The sequence below is a fragment of the Rhincodon typus genome, chromosome 22, assembly GCF_021869965.1.
Source record: "Rhincodon typus isolate 14 chromosome 22, sRhiTyp1.1, whole genome shotgun sequence".
In the NCBI taxonomy this organism is placed as follows: Eukaryota; Metazoa; Chordata; class Chondrichthyes; order Orectolobiformes; family Rhincodontidae; genus Rhincodon; species Rhincodon typus.
The window spans coordinates 23,503,815-23,506,667 of NC_063353.1; the positions used below are offsets into that span (position 1 = coordinate 23,503,815).

General features: G+C 37.5%; 1 pseudogene; it reads left to right on the forward strand.

Moving 5' to 3' along the window:
• Window positions 1–2,301: 2,301 nt before the first annotated feature.
• On the forward strand, window positions 2,302–2,528 carry LOC109936679 (annotated as a pseudogene).
• Window positions 2,529–2,853: the final 325 nt, after the last annotated feature.

A 2,853-nucleotide genomic window follows, 5' to 3' on the forward strand; every position in this document is an offset into this window, starting at 1 on the left:
AATATCGAGACATTAAAAATTCTGTTGTTGGACTTCAGTTAATCACTCATTCTTAGAATCTAATTATTACAAAAAGCTTAAAATCTAATTAGTACACCTGATAAATGAAAGTTCTCTCATGATTATTCTGTATACTTAGGCAACCCAATCCCAAAGGGTTACAGTAAAAATTTAACATTCCCATTGAAAAGTGGAAGCAAATATTCACTTCAGAACCTGTATTTATGGTAGAATTGTTTCCATCTTCCACAGCAGACAATTAATTTGACATTTAAGTGATTATAATGAAAAAATTATTATTATTTTGCCAGGTAGAAATGTAGTTTATTATTGCAAAATGCATATTAGAAAAACATTTCTAATAATGTATAAAAACTTTGGATTCCCATTGTATGCACTCCACAAAGGTGATAGTTCCAGGCACCTGCCTTATTAACATTAGTTTCATTATTCATTTGCAGTAACAAGAAAGGACTTTAATTAATCTGCACCATCAAGCCAAAGTAACCCACAGTAGCCTTCATTAAATTGTGGCCATATTTGAAGGAACAAAGAACAAATCTATTTATTGCAGCCCAATTATGCTAATAAACTGAAATGCAGTTTTGGCTCTGCCCTCAACAGCCTAGAGATTCGTAGACTGCTTATCCTGTTACACTTTATGCTGACTGTATGTCTGCAATAGCTGCATGGCAGGCTGTGCAATATCAGCAGTATCCACTTGATTTAAAGACAGCTGTGAGAGTGGTTGCCCACTCCGAGGCAAAATTGATGTTGGTAATAATATAAAGAAAAACCCTGCACTTTGATTCAAAGCTGTGGCTCTGTTTCAAAGAAATGATGGCTAACACATTTGCATTTGCAAATGCTGTACTTTGTGGGGTTACCATACTTACCCGAAATGATCCTATAATGCATAGCTTGACTTTCGATTCTTTTATGTTGTTCTTTTAAGTGTGCAATATTGGCTATTTCAATTTTCTAAGCATGTTTTTCACAAATTTCTTTGAGGTTTTGGTGTTTATCTTTGTACATTAATTCTCCACTATCTTAGCAATAAAAATCATTCTCTTTGTTGAGTTAAAGATAGTGGATAGTCAGGTCCCAGATTTGATCCTCTCTCAACATAATTGGCCTCAGTATTGCTGAGGTAGAAATTGGTAGAGTTCCCATTACTGACGTTCAAGGATGACCGCTGGGGAATGTGGGGGTGGATGTAGGTAAGGACAGGATTCTAACAGGCACATAACTACATACTTTTTGGAAACACAAACATATATTCACAAAGACAAACATCCCAAAAATACTATAAACTTCGGTCAGCAGTTTTTACTTCGATCCTTCCTCCCTACAATTTTCTGCCCATTCATTTTAAAATTATGCATTGGAAAGCTCAGCAATAAGGGATGATACCCAATGTATCAAACTGTAGTAATCCCAATGAGCAATCACATAAGAATATTTTCAGTCCATCATCATAACTTATGCATTGAGTAGATTTAATATACACACACATTCCTCTCTCAAAAGACTCCTATCTACACCAACAGGCAACACTGGAACAGCTTCACCAGATCAGCCTTCTCCAAAGTACAGCAGTGTGTGTTTGACAACAAAAGCCCTTAAGTCCAGAGAAAGTTTCATCAGCACGCTGCTATGCTGCTTTGAGGCCTGGACTGCATATCAGCAATGCATAAGAACACTGTAGAAATTCCACTGGCAATGCCTCTGCTGTGAATCTCTGGATTCAATAGGAGAAGTATCAAAAAACACTGGTGTCCTTCTTGAAATCAGCTCCACAAACATTCTTGCATACTGCCCGTAATACCAAATAGAATGGACTGGACTCTGTCCCTGAATGGCTGTATCACATTTCTTCTGCCAGGTCCTATTTTCAGAACTCTCAAATGACCAATGTTCCAGGGGACCAGAATGAAGAAGTTATCATAGACCACAAAGACTTTACTTGAAGCACAGTGGTATTAACATTAACATTAAGGACTTGCTACTAATCAATCAAAATGACACCAACTTGATCATCAAGATACATCATGCTTACAGTTCAAAATCCCTTATAACAAGACAGAGCTGCAGCACTGAATGAATGAAAAGGCTGCAGTTTTTGCACACTGAATCCCACTATCACATGGGACACCCTGCCTCATATGCCCAAAGATCTATGGTTTGAAAATTGGTCTGTTTAGTCACATGAAAACCCATGACAGAAGCTCACATTTGTGACCCCCAAGTAGATGTCATCCTTGAATTGAGGGACAACTAATAACAGTGATCACTGCCATTATGGAGGGGTTGCAGACACAGACTGTCAAACTAGCCAGAGTTACAAAGTCCTTGGAAGGGCTGGCTCACAGGAACAATGTACTCAGGTCTGTGTGGAATTTATGGATGACAGCAAGTGTTCCACCATTTGAAATGTGAAGTGGCCAGTCCGTGAGGGAGATATACTCATACTTTCGGAATCTGAGCATGAAGCAAGGAAGGCTGCAATTAAAGATCAACAAAACTGATGCCAGCTGTTATAACTGGTTTTGGACATTTCCTCATTTTTTTCACAATGGGATAATAAAAATCTATAAATTAGCAATTTGAAAAAATAGTGGCACACTGTTCTCTCTGCTGTTGTTACAACGGGGAAAGGACAATACAGCAAATCAATACATATTACACCTAAATTTATACTATGTTGCTGGCAACTTACCTTAATCATTATTGTAACTTGTTGACGATATTTCCCACATTAATATTTTATGTTGGCATATATATTGCCCATACCTAATTACCCTTGAGAAAGGACAGTGAACCACCTTCATGAATACAAGGTAATAGCTTGCT